At 27.6% G+C, this 20,285-nt stretch overlaps 1 protein-coding gene across 1 annotated transcript in view; it reads left to right on the top strand.

The window, feature by feature from the left end:
• Positions 1-278: 278 nt before the first annotated feature.
• LOC100214948 (uncharacterized) overlaps positions 279-20,285 on the top strand; it is a 48,183-nt gene continuing 28,176 nt past the window's right edge. Inside the window, exons 1-2 of the mRNA XM_065799266.1 lie at positions 279-335; positions 15,201-15,277. The gene's annotated coding sequence lies outside the window, so the exon portion shown is untranslated. The remainder of the gene's footprint in view (positions 336-15,200; positions 15,278-20,285) is intronic.

Here is a 20,285-nt window from a genome sequence, read left to right as displayed (position 1 = left end):
AACTGTTTTCTCAACCGCTGATCTTTGGCACCGATAAAACTGTGATCAATTAAAATAATTAAAAACCATGCAAATATTAAAGTTAAGAACGATGCAAATGTTGAAAATAATGAAGATAATTTAGCAGTAATTAATTTTGATTAAAACTATTCTTTAGAATGGATTAAATACTTCAGATAATATTTATTTTTTCTGTTAAAAAAAAAAAAAAACAATAAATAAAGTTCAAATGAAAAAACAGAAGAAGTTTTAAGATTCACTCAGATATATGATCAATTTTAGTGTCATTTTAGCTTGCTTTTATATGATGAACTAAAATAAATATTATTTGGAGGGTATGTTTTTTTATATCCGTACTTTTTATTTTTATTATTGTTTGTAAACTTATTTCTTTTGCTATCTTTGTTTTAATGTAGTAAATTATTACAGATAGAATCTTGTTAAACGTAAATGCGAAGAAAGTTAAAGTGAAAAGTTTGAAAAAACCTTATTATTATAAGCTAAATTTCAGTAAGTTTCATCAAATCCTTTGATTTATTTTTACAAGTTATGCAAGCACAAGTGTTCTAGTGTAAAAATTAACTTAGCTAATTCAAAAAATACAACAAAAAGTACGACACTCGATTTATTTTTGAGTCAGAATAACTATTTAAAGATTAATTTTTCTTGTAAAAATAAATTTAAATACAAATTAGATCAGAAATTTCAACTATAGTTAAATGTTCAGAATAAGCTACACCTTATTCTGAACATTTAACCATAGTTGAAAATTTAACACTTTATATGTTCTAAATGCGTTTGAGCTACATTCAGACAAATCAAAGAAGAAACTTCAGAAAATTACCTTCAGATTGACACATGATAAATACTACGTTGAGAAAACTTCAGAAGGTTTTCTCAACGTAGTATTTATCATGTGTCAATCTAAAACAAGCTGGGACAAATCAACCGATATTACTTTTCCTTTTTTTTTTGATTTTTCTTAGTGGGTGCTTAGTTTAGTCTAACTGGGAATTTATTACTGGTACTTATAAGTACCGGTAAAATACAAACAAACAAAAAAACAACAAATCAAACAAAACAAATAAACAAAATAAAAAACATATAAAAAAAAAATATATATATATAATTTATTGTCCTTTCATAATCTTTTCATATAGCTGCATAAAACTAAATGATGCAGCTATGAATGAATCCGTAGTAACACTAAGCTCTAGTTTAGTGCTAAACAAGAGTCTTACTAGGAATTTATTACCGATACTTATAAGTACCGGTAAAATACAAACAAACAAATAACAAACAAAACAAAAAACAAAAATAAAAAACACAAAAAAACAAACAAACAAATTAAACAATAATACAAAAATTTGGGAAAAAAAATCAAAAAACTCTAATCAACAATCAAAAGTTCATTTAAAGTAAACAAATCTTTATTTTAGGGAGAAAACTAAGTTATAAGAGGTTTACAAATTGTCCAAAAATCCTCCCTCCCATTTAGTCCCTCCCATTTAGTCCCTCCATCCAGTTTGATTGCTTTTTTTTTAGGAAAACACCATAAAAGTTGATAATTTTAAATATTTTTTACCATGGTTTATTGACAAAAATTTTTTTTGTCTGCATTATTTAAAAACGTTGATGTATAGATCAACGTTTTTAAATATATATTGATGTATACCTAAAATATCATCGGATTAAAACATATCAATCAACGCTTTTGAATACATAAAATAAGATTATGTAAAAAAAGACTGCAACATTTTTGTTCAGAAATTTACAACCGCAGCACAAACATTTGCTAATGAAAATATACATAAAGCCGTAGAAGAACTCAGAGAAAGCGAAAGTGATTAATGAAATAGTATAAACGGAAGCTCCTGCTAATGGAACATGCCAAAAAAAAAGGAATAATTTACACAATATGGTTACCGCAGCATTTTGCATCATAAATGAGAAGGTTTCAAATGTTGAAGAAAATCGTGAAAATGTAAAACATGTGAAAAATTTGAGATACCATAAATGCAAAGCATCAACATTGAAAAAAAAAAAAAAATTCAATTAAACTGTGAAAGATCAGCCAGAGGGATGAAACTGATGATGCGAAAAATATTTTTAACTGCTCTCTCTCTCTCAAAAAATTAACTTACGGTACACAAAATGCTTGGGTGACGCTGTTAGCAAAAGCTACACTACTGTCAAAAGCTCAGCTTATTGGATATTTTTGGCAGTTAAATAGTAAAGGCCATTTAAAAATGCCGCAGCGATCGATTGCTAAACTATTTTAATTTATTATTATGGCGAAATTGTGGCAATCTAAAAAGTATGATATTTTTATAAGTATGATATTTTATAGTCGTGTAGACAAAGACAGTCGGTGTATATATAATTGTTGTTCAAGTTAATGGTGCCAAAGTGCATAAGAATCATGGTGGTGTGATGTGATGAATTAAAGATTCTAGTGTCTAGTATTAAATTAAATTCTAAATTCAAGTATTAAAGAAATAACCAAAAGGAAAGGTTGAAACTGATGTGGATTAACATAATGTTGTGCAAAGTCTCAAGATTAAGCATGGTGATAAAAAATAAAAAAAATATCAAAATGCCCTGGATTTTAAAATTTAAAATAATACTTGTTTATTGTTTATTTTTACAACATTATACTTATCATTTTTTAGTAATTTTCCACTTTGAGGCTCTTTGTTTTCCACTGGGCATCTGTCCTTTTGTACTTTTATCTCACTCTGCTCAACTCTTTTTAACTTATTATTCATCCCTAAGGCGTACACTGCTCGGTGCAGCTTCACTAAAATGCTTTGCATTTACAACAATAATTTATTTTCCGCGTGGACTGCGGAGCAACGACTATCTTCCTGACTACCACATGCACACTAGGTAAATTTATTTACCTAACAAAACCTACAAAGAAGAAAACCTACTACATTAACAAACACATGCTTATGCACATACACCTCACATCCTAAATTAACACTTTACTTTTCTCTTTTTCATTTATTTTGATTTTCTTCTTTAATTATTCTTTATAACATATTTTTATTAATAAATATTCACTGTATACGACACAAAGTCAACCATGCTATACATACAGTCTGTTCAACTGACTAGAGGCTACCTGCTAACTGTTACAGAAAACGAATAATTGTACTCCACTTCAGATACTCCTGGTTTCATTACAGTCACGTGACATATTCACAGTTAATCTTATAACTAAAACAAAATTTTATACAATCCCAGATTATGAGTTGTAAAATATATATACAGATTATTAGTTTGTTAAATATATACACAAGTTATTGTGACTATAGTGGTGTAATTTTATGTCAATTTTCCAGACTATCAAGTTGCAATAGTTAGTTATTTTTTTAAAATACATGTTGTTGTAAAATACATGTCATATAAAATACGTTACACCATTTTTAATGACCTTCAACCAATTTTATACTAACAGCTCATACCATCGAGACAATCTATTACAGTAGACACACACAAAGTACACTGCATAGACTGTCTACATTACATACACATCTTTAAAACTCAAAACAGTTCACAAATCTCACCGACACTCGTGATACTGCAACAAAACACTGCACTTATCGACACTCATGTCAACAAAGTGACTTACAATTGTATGCAAGTTGTACTGAGCCCCACGAAGTGTCCTCTTGTCCCAGTGTCAATTCAGAAGTCTGTGGCAATCGTCCTGACAGGATACTCTGAGAATAGTCCTTTTGGGATAACACAATGGGATACCTTGACGAGATACCCTGGTGAAGACCCAGAGTGGAACTTCTTTTGGGATGCCTGTCTTGGGCGAAAGTTGGAGGTCTTCTTGTGTTCATACTGTACCATAAGGCACAAATCCATACTGTACTCGAGACGTCCATGACACACTTAAATCGATAATGTATGTTTACCACCCTAATAATACAGACCAAATGATAACTACTTATAAAACGAATAATTCTGCTCCATCACTGATACTGTCTACACGTTACACTTACGCTTGACACTAACAACAATCTAGTAAAACAACAGTAAATGACTCTTATGTATCTCGACTATTGTTTATTGTTGTTGTTTATTTTTACAACATTATACTTATCATTTTTTTAGTAATTTTCTACTTTGAGGCTCTTTGTTTTCCTCTGGACATCTGTCCTTTTGTACTTTTATCTCACTCTGCTCAACTCTTTTTAACTTATTATTCATCCCTAAGGCGTTCACTGCTCGGTGCAGCTTCACTAAAATGCTTTGCATTTACAACAAACATTTATCTGGAACTCAGTTAAAAATAGAAAAGCTTCTAAAAGATAATGTCCCCTTTAAAATTCTATATATAATCAAAATTGAACCAAAGCTCAATTAGAGACATCGGTAAGAAAAGAGGCGTGAACTTCCTTTCAATTACTTTTCCGCGGCGCTCTATGTTAAGACCGTAAAGACTAAGAGGGGCACCTAAAATAAAAATTAAATAATAAAACAAGACATGTTTGAAACTAACATTGGATTAGATTTTGACTAAATTCTATGGCCAAAGTAAAAATAATAAATTAATTTTACATTAAAATTTGATTCGTAATTTAAAATTTAGTAAAGAGTTATTGTCTTTTTTATTTCGTAAAAAAAGATAACTTATCGTAAAAATCTAAATTTATTGTTTATTTATCACAACGTGAATTTATGGGAGTTTATTATAAAAATAGAGAGTAATCTTAAAAAATTCTCGTAAAAATTAAAAATATCTTGTTAAAACCATAGAATGAGGTAATCGGTTGGTAAATTTAAAAAAAACGTTATATTATATATTTTGTATATTGCATTTTATTATGCTATAGAATTGTAACGTAATAAACAGTAAATATAAGGAAGTTTTATATTCGAGGTACATTAGAAGTGTATTTCTTTAATAAATTAGGATTTGAAATTTTTATGACAATTTATTTTTATAAAAAATACATTTTATTAAAAAAGTTTTATAACCATGCACCAGTGGCGACGTTAGGTACCGGCGACAACGGCCTCGCGCTTGAGGGGCCTAGCAAAATTTATTGAAAAAATACATATTATATATTAATTATAACTGATGATATTTTTACATATCTTATTTTAGTTTGCTCGACAAAAATATGTTTGTTTTTTGATTTTATCATCGGATTATATTACTTTGAATTTAAATTCTAACTGCTTCTGATAACATAAAAGTATTTTTAAATATTGTTTATTATTGTTTAGCGGATCTGGGCCTAAACCACGCCGTATCGTCTTGACTATCGCCTCGCTTTGTTTTGTCCACTTACGTCACTCTGTCCAGCAGAGGGCAGAATTAATTATAATAGCCTATTAATTCAGCATCGAATACTTCTGGAGTAAATTTTGTAGAATCAAATTTGTTCTTTTAATGACGTCCAATACTAGAATCGAATTCGTTAAAATGTTCTAGAATCCTATTGTCAAAAAACTGCTTATAAATCAATGAAAGAACTTTTTATATATATTGCAGGGCATTATATATTAATATTTTTATAAATAATATTTTTATTTAGTTAACAATTTCGATTCTAGAATATTCAGTACTAAAAAATCCGGTTCCAGATGGAGATTCTTTATTTTTCGACTGAAACAAGTTTTAATAATTTAATTTAAAAAATTCGACTCCAAAAATTTCAATTGTTGGAGCCGAATTTTTTCAAATGATTCTATCAAAACAAGGAATGTTAATATCCGATTCTAAAAGGTTTCGATCAATAAAAAAATCGATTGTCTCATTCTATTCTATTTTTATTCGGTTACGGCATGTGAAATACGTCAAACTATCAATAAAACAATTATATAAGTTATTTTATTAAGTTAGTTAGGTTTATTAAGTTACAAATAAAGTGCAATTATTTAAACATTTAAGTTATTAAGTACAACTACAATCTTTTATAAAAATAAAAACGAAGTAAGTGAATATTAGAAGCTGTTACAAATAAAGCTTAACTAATTAATTACAAATGAAAATTTAAAATTTTCTGCTTCTTTTATGACTACCATAAAAAAAAATAGTTCAAATCAAAACTTAAAATTCAGGCAAGTACCTTACTATAATTTTTTTCATTAGCCCAAACATAAGTTCAAAAATCATGTCTGGAAAACCAACGAGAAACAGAAATATAGGAAGAACATGGGAACCTGGTGCATCAAAATGAAAAATAAAGTCTGAAACAGAGAAATCAAACCAAGCTATGAGTTCCAATATGATGAAATATTTTAAGAAACCCAAACGTTACTGCTCCAGAGTTCTCTGACGAATCTCTTGGTCAAGTTTCTTTGATTTCTGAAGCAGAATCAGCTTCAGAGTTGAATGTATCAGCTGTAACTCAAGAGTTCGAACGCAATAAGGTTTTAGAAAGTGATAAGATTTGTGACTCAGTAAATCAAGAACAACCAATTCATTTAAGCGCTTCATTTATAAACTTAGATGCAGGAAAATGGACATTTCCAATAACGGACTCTCAGCTCATGACTTATTTCAAAACAGGTCCCATCAAAATATAGAGAAATCTGATAAAAGTTACCCCAAAGACGCAAATAACGGACGTTTTTCTAAATTTCATGTAAACGCGTGTCTGAGTTAGATATTACATAGACAAAAAATCAAGGACACATGGAGTGCGTGGTTAAATGGATGAAATTTTATAAAAGAATCAAACACGGAAAAACAATAGATGAGGAAAATGAGAGATTAATTAGAACTTTTCAAAAATATTGGTACAATTTGTTTGAATGATTATAAAGAAAGATTGAAAGATTATAAAGAATATAATAAACTTTTTAGTCTCACACAATCTGGCATTTAGAGGTCTTCGCGAATCACTTAACCTGGACAATATCAGAAACATTAGTAATTTTGTAGACTTATTCAAGTTGTTATCGAAATATGATCTGACGCTAAAGGAGCACTTACAACGAATTAATGAATAGCGAATTGCTCAAAATTATCTGAGCCACGACATTCAAAATTGAAGTAATTACATTGATGTCTAAAACAGTTATTTATGGAGCAAGCAAAACACTATACCTTTTTTCTCAATTGCACCAGAGATGAAAGTCGTGTCGAATAAATGTCAATAATATAAAGAACATTTGATGCAAATTCTATATTACAAGAACTAGAGAAAAATGGTCTGGATATACAAAATTGTCGAGGACAGGGATGTTATAATGGTCCGAATATGGTAGACATTAATAAAGGTGTAAGAACAAGAGTACTCAACATTAATCCAAGAGCATTCTTTACACCGTACAGATGTCATAACTGGAATTTACTTTTAATGAATGCAGCTAATTCTTGTACAACAGCTAAAATACTGTTATAATTTAATAATGCTATACTGTTGCAATTTGATAATGTTATCAAATGCATCAATGACTTGAAAAATAAAACGTATGATTCTGAAACTCTGAGCGACAGTAAAGCAGTTTTGAACAAAATGTTAATCTTTGAATTTTTTGTTGCTATACACGTGTGGTACAAGATTTTATTACATGTAAATAATATAAGGAAAGTATGGCCAATGATTCAAGTAAACTTAAAAGTCGCTATTGATACTTTAAGTTCATTTTGTACTTGAATTCAAGAATTCCGTGATACTGGATTTGAGAAATGCGATGCAGATGCTCGATTGTATGTGGAAAAAGCGCCTACGAAATCAAATCATAATTTAAAGAAAAAAAATTTGCAAGAAAAAAAAAAGTTTAGTAATGAACTCATGGATGAACTTTTACAACATGCTGAAACACAGTACAAAATTAATTTTTACATCAACATAATTCTATAGTCGTACGTCGAAACCGAGTGTTGATCGTTTTGGTTTTATTTATGATACCAATTATTTTAAGTTTTTGCCAAGAGAGGACGTGGTCAAGCATTGTAATGATTTAGGTACAATATTTCGGAAAGGTAAAAACAGCGACATAGATCCTTTCGAACTTTATGAAGAACTGCACATTTTAAAATTTACTTCACTAAAATATATAAATGATGCCAAACAACTTATACAGTACATTTCAGAAAATAATTTTCAAGAAATGTATCCAAACTTTACATAACAATCAGAATCATGCTCGCAAATACAGTTAGTATAAATTCTGCTGAGAGAAGCTTCTCATAGTTAAAACTGATTAGGACCTCCTTTAGAAACACGATGAGCCAAGAAAGACTATTTGAGTTGATCCGATTTTGTCAATTGAAGTTGAAATAGCCGCTGGTGTTAGTTATGACACAACTTTGAAAAGATTCAGCGAGGCTAAAAACCAAAAAGTTTGCCTTTTTTAATTTATGTTTTTTCGTGTGATATTTGTTATTAATTCATATTATAATTAACAATAAAACTCATTTGCTAATCCTAAATTTTACTATAATTTATAATGAAAATTAATATTTAAATATTAATAACAAATAAGTGTGAATACTTATATCAAAAATAAGTGTAAAATAAATACGTTTAAAATAATTAACAATAGCAGTTCTGACTTGTGTTAATAACTTTCAATAAAATATTGTGTTGAATAAAAAATCAAGCCAGGAGATTAGTCCAAGTCAAGGTTTGTTTTTGTTAGTTTTTTTTGTAATTAAAGGGGCCTCGCAAAACTAATTTTTCCAACGTCCACGATTGACCTAAAGCCGTCGCCACCGTGCACAGACTTAAACTTTACTAATACTTTTAAATAAAACATTTAGTTTATAGAAAGATAGGATTATAATGACTTTAATGTAAATTAAGTTACGTAACAAATAGCATCAATCTGTTTTGGGAAGATAAATGTTGGCGTAAATGTAACTGACTTTTTAATTGTTATACTAACTCTATCTTTATAAATATTTTGGTAAAATACTAGAATAAATTGTATGATATAATTATGGTTTTATCGTAAAAATATCTCTAGAAAAATCAAAAACATCTTGCTTCATTCGATCTTAACTGTTTCATTTCGGAAAATGTTTAACCAAAATAAGGTTAAACCAATACAAAACAAAACAAATTTTTGAAAAATTTGCATCAGTTAAAAAACAAAAAAAATTTATTGTTTTCGTTTCGTATCAGTTTTATCAAAACATTTTTTTTATCCGTTTTGTAGTGTTTTGAATCTTTCTGTTTTTAGACGCAGGTGCTTATAAAGAAGTGGATAAAAAAAATTGAGTTCAGTTATTATAGAACTTTATTGAAGTTATCGGAAAATTTCGTGACACAACTCAAAATATTTTTGAGTATTAAAACACGTTGGTATTTCTTTTAACCAATTTGAATAAGGAGAGAGTGCGCCGATCAAGAAAGTAAATACAAAGTCAACTAAATAAAAATTAGGTCACTTTAAGTTTAACTACTTTTTCTTTTAAAATTTATGTAATATATTTGGTGACTGTAAGGCCTTTGTATAAAATCCGTGGTCACTGTACAAACTGACTCTAGAAACGGGGTACTAACTTCTATTTTCGATTTATTTCAAGCTTTTTTTACTTAGAAACATTTTCTCCAAAGCTAAAGTCTTACAAAAGTAACTTTAAACCAACTTACAAAGTAACTTTAAATTTTAGACAAAACATATTTCTAATAAGACGAAGTTTTTATTTTGCAGGTAAAAAGACATATTGTAACAAAAATGCTAAAAAAGTACACCAATTTTTTTATAGAAATAAATTTGAAAATTTGATAAATAGAAAACTAGATATTATCACTTGTATTATGGATCTTCCAACAAACCTTTTTTTTATTTATTTTTATTATTCTTAACATTACAAAATATAAAAGATCATAATTTTCATTTCAAAATTTATACAGGAGAAAAGCTGTTTGCAAAAGGAACGTTAAAGTTTTGTATTTGTGTTGTCGCCGTCAGCAGATATTTTTTTGGCGCATAGGAAACAACTCTGTCTGTCACATTTCAACCTTTAGAATTAATTAATGCATAAAGGTTTAAATAGGTAACCTACAAAATACAAGAATTTTTCTTTCTAAATTAGCTTTCTGAATTTAAAAAATAAAATTTGAATTGGTTTTGAATATTGATAAGAATTAATTTCTGCATAGAATGATGATAAAAAGCAACCTATAATAGGTTGTTTTTTATCATCATTCTATGCAGAATAAAAATAAATAAATTGTTATAAATAATAATAAATAAAAAAAAATCAATAAAAAATCGTAGGAAGGTCCACAATACAAGAGATGATATCTAATTTTCTATTTATCAAATATTCAAAATTATTTCTATAAAAGATTGTAACACTTTTTTCAGCATTTTTTTTTCAGTTGAATGTTAACACCATTTTTTGTAAGAAGAAACATTTAAAAAATGAATAGTAACAATCAAAAAATAACCATCAGCTAAAAAAACCAACAAATAAATAATGCTAAAAATATTGGTTATTTTTGTAAGATATATATATAAAAAAAGCATTACCTAATTGGTCTTTTTCTGGGTATAGTGCCTTTTTTCAACTGCTTGATGCCTAATTGGCTGATTGACACCTGTTTCTAATGATAAACTTGCAGTATATCGTTTACTAAGTACAAGGTCATTTGCGTAAAACTTGGTTTTATGATAAAACCAAGTTTTACGCAAATGACCAAGTATAGGACTAAGCTTAAATAATTATTTCAATAAAATTTTAAAATATTTATATATTTTATTAAAGTTAAAAATTATTTTTTTGAAAAAAACTACAACAAAAAAAAACATTCAAATTTAATGGAGTGATGCCAATATTTTAGGGGAACAAAATATTGTTCTATGACGTAAATATGAAGTTTGGGATTTATTACCTGGAAATAACAAAAAAAAAAATACCAAAAATACCTGGATCCACTTCTAAAAATATAACTATTGTCTAAAAGGTTTAGCCAAATGAAGTTACAAGTTTGTATTTTTTTTTTTACGAGAAATTAAATGAATCCGAATGGATATCTGCGATTATATCAACTATGTCTAATTTGATACTTATTATTTAGGTAAAACAAAGTTTTAAACTAAACAAAAAGATTACCTTTTAAAAAAAAAGTGTAAATTTTCAATGGTTGACTTTACCTACTGCTATAGATAGAATTTAAAATAAAAGCCGACTATTCATCCCCATAATTATTGTCACATCAAATTAAAACGACATTTTTAACTTGAATTAAATATCAGTAGATGATAATTTTAATTGCTCATGACAAATTTTTAAAATATTTTTATGACATATTTATAATCGTATAACATATACTGTAACAGTTGCAAATATCCGTTACATACGACCGACTAAACTAAAATAAAGTGAAATATTTTGCAAGAATTTAATTTTTTTATTCTTATTAACATTATTAAAATTTTTGCTCTGATTCATGTTTACATGAACTAAATAAAAAACCCAATTCTATAAAGTTATTTTCACTTAGTATTTATTTCGCAATTGACATTGCTAAATTCGAATATATTAATGTCACATTGAAAAAAACACCTTTAAGTAGCTGGTTTTGAATCAAAAATATAATTAAGACTTTATTATTAAAATAAAGACTTTTTATTATTTCACAAATACAAAAGTTTAAGAACTTCGTCAACTTTAAACATAACTACTCAACTTTAATCATCAAAATCTCAAACATACAATTTAAAAGAAAAATAACTTTATATCAGTGAAAACTATTTGTGGTAAAGCAACACAACTTAAATAGTTATAAGAGAACAAAGAAAAAATGAAACGACAATCTGGTAAATTTGAGAAAATTTTTGATAAGAATAGTATACTTTTTTTTTTAAAATTATTATAACAATCATATAGTATTGGACTGCAAAGAAAAATAAGAAATAGAAAAGTAAAAAAAAGGTAACACATTATGTTTTTATTATTTTAAACATTAAATGTTTTCAAATATTTAAAGAGTTATAGCTTTTATCTAATGGATATGTTTGAAAGCATTTTTTTAGTACAAAATTTATATAAACAAATTAAAATGAACTCTAAGAAAGCGGAGCACGAAAATATGAATACAATATATTTAAAATATTTTAATTGGGATTATATCACAATGACCTGAAGATTACAACTCTGAAAACAAGAACAATAATCATAAAACTGAAATTAAAATTAATCTAATCGCTTAAATTACTATTATTTAACATATTTATAAATAAAACTACTTATAATTATAAAAGCCTCAACTACGTATATTTGTGAACTTTTCCCATCTTACGGTGAAATATTGACAAACTAACGTTAAATGTTGACATACTACAGTGACATACTTACATATTACAGCGACTTGTTGACATTCTACAGAGAGCAATAAGTTGGTTTAACAAAAAAGATTCTTGTGATTGTCTAGTGGAAATCTCCAAAATTAAACACACAGTGTCAGTGTACCACGATAATCAATAAACCCAAGTAACCACGATAACCAACTACTGCATTATGCATTATTTTAAATTTTAGTAATGTTTACTTTTGTATATGTAGCAGTGTTTTATTTGCAATTACAAAAAAAAATTATAAATGTCCTTAACTTTGTAAAGTTAAGGACGATCTTTTACCTCCACATTTAAGTTGAGGACGATCTTTCATTGCCACATTTAAGTTGAGGGCGAATAGCTTGTAAACCACATGTTCTCATGTTGTAAAATATTTTGTCGAGGTTTTACACAGTAGTAAAAAGTGTAATTTCAAAATACTTGAATGTATTTGTTTAAGTATTTTTGTCCATTGTATATGTATATTAATTTTTCAATTGTTTGTTTTTTGTTTTTTAAACGTGATTTTTTTGCGTTTATTATAAAACTTTATTATTAAAATGCGTTAATGTGCAATTTAGCAGAGTTTAATCAACTTTTTCTTTGATTGCTTATCAAGTTTAGTAAAATCTGCTCGAAGTATGGCATTAACAGTTTTATGTCAAAACAGTTTTTTATTTCTAAAAACGAAATCATTTTTTCAATTTAGATATTACTCCCTAAAACCATTTTTAATAAGGCATATTTATATTTATTCCCAATAATAACGCGGGAATAAATAATTTATTGTTTATACGCTTTTATTATTTACGAAGTACAAGGTCAGATTCTCTTCAAGAATAATTTTCACTTGGTTTAAAAAAACAATTATGTAAAATAAGAAGTTAAGTATTTTATTACTTACTAACATTATAAAAATTTTTCAAGATAAAATCTTTTTACAATATTAGAAGTTTTCTTACTTTTTTGTATGGTTTCTGAGCATTCTAGATAGATATTATGAGCAGGTTTTAGATTCTAAAAACATAACTAATGACTTGGTTTAAAAAAATATAACTAATATCAAAATATAACTAATGTAATGACTTGGATTTGATTTATCGTTCGTACGAAAAAAGAAATATATATTTAAAAAAACTTTTTTTTATAAAATACCTTGCCATATTTTGGTGTAGTTTATATTTAACACAAGCTGTATATGCATATTATTTAATATATATATATATATATATATATATATATATATATATATATATATATATATATATATATATATATATATATATATATATATATATATATATATATATATATATATATATATATATATATATATATATATATATATATATATATATATATATATATATACAACCCGTAGATGTTGTCCGAAAGTTTTTTCCCTATTTTGTTGACAAAAAGTAAAAATTAAAATGCAAGACCGGAATTATTTTTTTTTTATTAATTGAGAGACTGCCTGCCCCAACCAAACCCTCAGTCGATGTAGCAACACTCCCTTGCGGGTCAGGCTATTTGTCAGTCGATGTAGCAGCAAAGACAACAAACTATAGATCTATATATATATATATATATGAGTGTATATATATACACACATATAAATATACATATATATATATATATGTGCGTATATATATATACATATATATATATATTTATATATATATATATATTTATATATCTATATAAATATCTATTTATATATATATATATATATATATTTATATATAGATGTATATATACGTATATATATATGTATATACATATATATATATAAATATATATATATATATATACATATATATATATATATATATATACATATATATATATATATATATACATATATATATATACATATATATATATATATATATATACATATATATATACGTATATATATGTATATATATATATATTTATATATATACATATATATATATATATATATATATATATATATATATATATATATATATATATATATATATATATATATATATATATATATATATATATATATATTTTACCCTGTAGAACAAAGTGTAAATTAAAAATCTCTAAAGAGCTCATAAGAAAATTGATGATTTCTGATGAGTTTTATAGATAAAACGCAATGCAAAATGAAATATATTTGATTAGTGATTTTCTTCTAATATATATATATATATATATATATATATATATATATATATATATATATATATATATATATATATATATATATATATATATATATATATACATATATATATTTTTTTAATCTTAGAGATAACTTCCAGACTCGGAGCAAAGTCCAAATATTAATATAAATGATTATACTCATATCAAATAAGGATTTGGAAAAAATTTCTATGATTGGAGCCTGGGTACAAAAGAGCTCTAAAACATTAGCTACACCTACTCCAAACCCTATATAAAATTTGTAAACCCCATAAAATAGGAGGGGGGGGGGGGGCTCAAACTTTTTATGGTCAGTTTTTGAACGCTAAAAGATAATTGTGCGAATTTTAAAATTTATCAATGAATATAGGTTTAGTTTAAAATAGTAACAAAAAAATACTTTATCAACTTGTTGCTCTCATGTTTCGGGTAGGTGTACCTAATATTTAGGGCTTTTGTGTTTCCAGGCTCTAATCATCGCAACTTTTTGCAAAGCAAAAGTAATTTACACAAGTATAAACATATAAATGTTTGGAGTATGCTCCATGTATGGAAGTTAGCTATCTGAAACATTAAATAGTGCTGCATCCGTGCCTGCATTATATAAATATATATATATATATATATATATATATATATATATATATATATATATATATATATATATATATATATTACGATAAATAAAATAAATATAGTATCTTTTCTTTACAAAATAAATTTTTAAAAAGCTTTTTTTTTCAAAATTAATATAGCATCTGAAAGAAAACGGAATCAAATCATTGTAAACCAATTGAAAAAGGAGACTCTGATGCAGCCAACTTTTTAAAAGGTATATCCAGCTTTAATTAAGACAAACAAAAATTTCTGATTTATCATCTGAAAATTTTCAGTTTGAAAGGTTTGGAAAAAAAAAAAAAAAGATGAATTTTTTACATACAATCACAGTGAGCCTCTTGAGTTATGTTACGAGAGCGTAGCAGGTATTATAAAATCTACATTAGAAGAACAAAAATTGGGTAAACTTTTTATGACCAGCAAGTACAGTATTATTTTATTGCTTATTTTATGGACTAAATAATTGCATTATTTAAAATATTTTCATTATTAACAATGATTTTAGGTAATTATAATAAACATATTTAGACTGCAAATATATATAAGCTTGCTGTACGGACCCGTAAAATAGAAGTTTTTGTAAATCTGACTTCAATAAGTAAGAAGTAGCAAAAAATAAAAAGTAATTTGTAGTTATAAATTTTAAACGCTTTGTTGATTAATTACAATTGGTATAAAGTCCATATTGGACTTATTAAGTTTTTTCTTTATTAAGTTTCTATTAAATCTTTGTTAAACTTTTTCAGACCTTCCACCCCGTCAATTAATTTTGAAGAAAATAAAAGTTTGAATGTAAACTTTGTTTCCTATAATAATAATAATTGAGGAGTGGACTTGCAAAACCTGATAATTCACTTTTTTGTCATTTCGAGAATTGGCAAAAACTGTTTTCAGAAAATCTGTTTGTTATGCAGTTGTAATTGAAACACTATTGTATGCATATTAATAAAACAATGTTTTGAACAGATATTGGTAAATCCTAATCTGCAGAATCAGATTTAAAACAAACATAATTTTTTTTTTATTTGATTTTGCATGTCAAAAGGTTTTTACTCGGTTTTGCTCGGGATAAATGGTTTAGCTTAGTTTTAAGACTATACTTTTTTTATTAAAAATAATGTGTTGTTTAAGAAAACATCCAAAGATTACTGTAATAAAAAATCATGAAACTTTGTTACAAACATCATTTGGTAATGTTACAATTGATTTAAAAAAAAATTTTAAACAAAAAACAAAACAAAACAATAAGAAGCAAAAAAAAATTAAACAAAATTTTTTTAAACAAATAAACAGTTTTTAAAAATTTAACTTGTCATAATCTTGTTCGAAATTTTAACAAAAATCAAACTCTAAGACCAATGTCTTCTTCATCGCAGTCACAGTCCTCATCAACGGCAGCGTTTTCATTTTGTATTGTAGCGGTTGATGTCAAGATTGAATAGACTTCAGTTTCCGGAATGTTTTTCCAATCAGGACCATACACAACTGCAAGCAAATGATGAATGTCTTTGAGCTTCGGTGCACTGATTGGACGCATTCCTAATATTACTAATGGATTGAATGTGTGAGATTTTCCACGTTTAAGAAGTTGTATTGGTTTTCCTAAATCACTCTTGTAGTTCACTTCTGACTGAACGGTGACATAAACTTTTCCTTTACTTGTGAAATGTTTTTGCAAAATGATGCGTTTAAGTTCTTAAAATCCGTTCAATGTTTTATATGTCGAAGTACAAGATTTTTTCCAGTCTTTCACTAACCATTCCCGATTAACAGTGTTCACTGTATTGCAATGTTTCAAGAAAATGCCATGGAAACCGCTCGGTTCTAAAATGTCAGTGTTGACTTTAAGATCCTTTTCTATGCGACCAAACAATCTGTCGCATGGTAGAAATGAGTGTCCCCTTACAGGAAATGTTGGCTCAACTTTAGTCACATGTGTGGCGAATTAAACAGCCATGATTGTACCGTTCCTAACATGATATTGTTTTTATTTTGACCTCCACAGCCATCACTAACAAGTCGAATAGTGTCAACGGCTTCATTAAAAGTTAAGGAATTAGATAACTTAGTTGTTAAGTATTGGAAAACGGCACTTGCTATTTCATTTGATCCTCTTCCCGACTGAGACTCTAACCAAGTGTATGAGTGATTGGAATTGTTATTCAAATCACATAAACCGAAATTGTACAAACTTAATTGCCTGGTGTAGTAGGCTTCTTGCACAGTAACTCTAGGAAGCGATTGGACTTGTTGCAAGTCATAAGCAAGTGTGTAGACATTATTTTTGGTTTCTTTTAGAATACTATAAAAAACTTTTGCTCTTAGTTTGTGTACTCTTAGCTTAACAATAAGATTGACTTTCTTGTTTCCTTTAACATTTTTAAGGAGATTTTTGAGATTGTCACATGTTGTGCATGAATCTGAAGCTGTTGCTTTGAATGATATATTGAATTCTCCAACAAAGACTCGGTAAAACATTTTGTAAGATATAGACAGATCCCTCTGCTGCTGCTGACCTAGTGATTTTTTGAAAATCTTTTACACATTATTAATATTTTTTAGTTGAGTTGGCAGATACAGTCTTACGCTTTTGTTTCTCCCAAAATGGCTCTCTGTTGCTCGCAGACTTCTAATAAAGTTTCTTATCGCTTCTTTTTTTTAACATTTTTTATTCCTACTCTGTTTCCATCTCGATTCTCCTTAGCTGCCTCGCCTGATGTGTAGTGGCGGGATATTATTCCGGACAATTGACTTGTTTTCACCGGATGTACAGCTTTTAAAAAAAGTTGTTTACAGATACGAATTTTGGACTGCTCCTTTGGAATGTAGAATTGTGCTGAGAAAGTTCTGTTCTTGGTCTTGACATTTTTAGTTTGTTTTGATTTTTCAGATCGTGTATGCAGAAGAGTAATGTTATTTTCTGTAAATTTTTCACAAGACTTTCTTTATAATTTCAGAAATTATTCTTTTAATTTTAAATTATAAGAATAATTTCTGACGAAAATTCCAAACATCGTTGACGTCAATTTCTTCGCACTTGTACATACTAGCATTTTTCTTGTTTCTTTCATTATGATTGCATGTTGGTGCCCATTGAAATTCATTACCCACAGAATATCTGTGAAGAAATGCAAAAATTATGTTTATTACTTTTGTTTTAATATTGCTATCTTTGCAATAAATTATTTTATCAATACCTAATAATTATGGTACGTCTACTGTTGTTGGTGCAAAAATAAAAAGTTGCTTCTAAAGTGTAATAATTTGGTTTGGGTGTATCTTTTTTAGCAGACCAATCAAAAAAAGCCTAACTACAATATTTTTGGTAAGGTAAAAGTAGAATATGAAAGGCCCTATCTACATTAAATTTTTTGGTTACATAATATTATTGCTATTTATATATTTGTACGACATCTGATCAAGAAAGAACAAATTACCAGTTGACTCAACTGGTAATTCTTTGTTTTTTCTTGATCAGATATAGTACAAAATCATAGATAGCACTGATATTTTAGTAATAATAATAAAAATGTTTCTTATTAAAAACAGAAAGAACGACGTATGTACAATGGGCTTTTCATTATGCAGATAGGGCTTTTTATGCAGATAGGCCTTTTTATAAGGCAGATAGGGCTTTTTATGCAGATAGGGCTTTTTATGCAGATAGGGCTTTTTATGCAGATAGGGCCTTTTATACAGATAGGGCTTTTTCTGCAAATTGGCCTTTTTATGCAGATAGGGCTTTTCATTATGCAGATAGGGCTTTTTATGCAGATATGGCTTTTCATACAATAAGGGTTTTGTTTGTTTTGATATCGTTTTTTGTAGATAGGGTGTTAGCAATTCGCCCCATTTAACAAACATTTATAGGTGTAGAGCCTCCAATTTTATGGAGCAGATGGATGATGCCATGACAAGCATTTCTGAATAAAAAAAGTCGTTTTTAAGATTAGCAAGTTAGGGCCTTCTTATTTTGGAGGACAGAGTACTTTGGTAACTAACTAATTTTTAGGAGGCATTGGCTCCCAGCTGTATCAGACCGAATGGGAATTAGATGGGGATGGTCTGCCATAAACCATGTTAAAACATTATGCATGTGCATGCAAAAATAACGTAATATGTCATGCGATTCTGCATAAACAATTTAACATACTAAAACATTGTTAGCCTACCTTTTTTTCTTAACAATGCTTCGTCGAGACCCTCTTGCAACACGTTTTCGTGTACCTTTGTTGGCTTCCCCAACGAGAACAGTGCCGTCAAAATCCGCATTAATTATAATATTGATATTTGGTACAACGTCCGCCATCTTTGCAACTGCTTATCATCTGCTAAAACTGCTTTCTGATTGGCTGTACTATTTATCTGGTTTTGCATGGAACATAAAAAATAAATTATCAGGTTTTGCATGGACTACTTAATTTTAACCACTGAACTTGTGATAGAAATATTGGATTCTGCATGTCCTGAATTATTTTCCTGATGCAAAATTACAAGAGCTATCCAGTGGTGTGCGCAAGTCAGATTTTTTGAAAAAGTGAATTATCAGGTTTTGCAAGTCCATTCCTCAATTAAAAACATAAGAATTACATCATGACGTATGCGCTACAAATTTCTCGCGGTGTTTTGATGTTTTTAGAAATTTTAGGCTTTTTAAAAAATTCTCACTCTTTTGTTTGATAATAATGATAATAATGATAGTTTTGATGTTTGTTATAGTATACATAATATCTTTATATATTTTATGTATATAAGAACAGTGTATATATAATATATATAGAATTTTAAAAATATTTTATTGTGTATTTTAGAAAGTTGGAAAAAATTAAAAAAAAATTAAATGTGCATGCAAAGCACTTCAGAAGCGCGGCGTGCAAACCACTTCGGCCACTAAGGTAAACATAAACTTTATCACTCAATTCTTCCCGAATTGAGTGATAAAGTTTATGTTTACCTCTATTAACATAACTTTATTTAGTGCGCAGAGACTTTAGGAGTAATATAACGTCTTGTGTTCAATGAAAATTTCCGTGTAAGAGAGCCAATAAATTTCTACTTTTGGTTAGTAATTAAATTCTGAATGACGTCTTTTATGGGCGACCTCTTAAGATAATAGGGCGGCAAAGGAACTACCTTTTTTCGGAATTTTTTTCTGAAATTCTTGATTTCCGTCATCGAGAATACTTTTTTCGTTCAAAAGTTTATAGAAGTATTTTTTTTGT

This window comes from Hydra vulgaris, chromosome 06 (assembly GCF_038396675.1).
Source record: "Hydra vulgaris chromosome 06, alternate assembly HydraT2T_AEP".
In the NCBI taxonomy this organism is placed as follows: Eukaryota; Metazoa; Cnidaria; class Hydrozoa; order Anthoathecata; family Hydridae; genus Hydra; species Hydra vulgaris.
The sequence above is the reverse complement of the archived record's forward strand: the minus strand, read 5'-3'. Positions and strand labels throughout refer to the sequence as shown.